A 524-nucleotide genomic window follows, 5' to 3' on the forward strand; every position below is an offset into this window, starting at 1 on the left:
TTTCTGAGCCAAGTTTAAATATTTCCCCATTCCTGTGCCCTGAGACCCTGGGTGGAGAAAGTCTCTGTTGTCTACTCCCTCCCCACCCCCATGCCCACCCCCACCAACTAGCAACAGTCTACATGGGCAGCCAGACCACAGAGGCTCCCAAACTTGTCCAAGACACCTGCAAGACAGAAAAGAGCTTATTAGGTAGATAGAACAAAGCCAGGTCACCCCATTGTCACCTGAAGCACCCCAGGGTTCAAGGTCAGCCCCTCAGATTAGACCTCCTGCGGGGGGATTTCTGTCTCCCAGTCTCCGAGGAAGGGAAGGGCTGGTAGAGGATGGAGAGAGTCAGGTCCTCCAGCAGGGCAGCTGCTGAAGGGGTAGCCTGCAGCCTCAGCTGGCTATAAGCAGGAGGCTTAGAAGGAGCCAGCCTCCACCACAACCACAGATGTGTTGCAAAGGAACAAGGTGGGGGGGAAGGCAGGACTGTGGCCCCTTGAGGGTGGGGGACCCCTAAAGGGTGGTGAGCCCTGTTC

Source organism: Mus caroli, unplaced genomic scaffold (assembly GCF_978045245.1).
Source record: "Mus caroli unplaced genomic scaffold, Mus_caroli_1 scaffold_13, whole genome shotgun sequence".
Classification (NCBI taxonomy): Eukaryota; Metazoa; Chordata; class Mammalia; order Rodentia; family Muridae; genus Mus; species Mus caroli.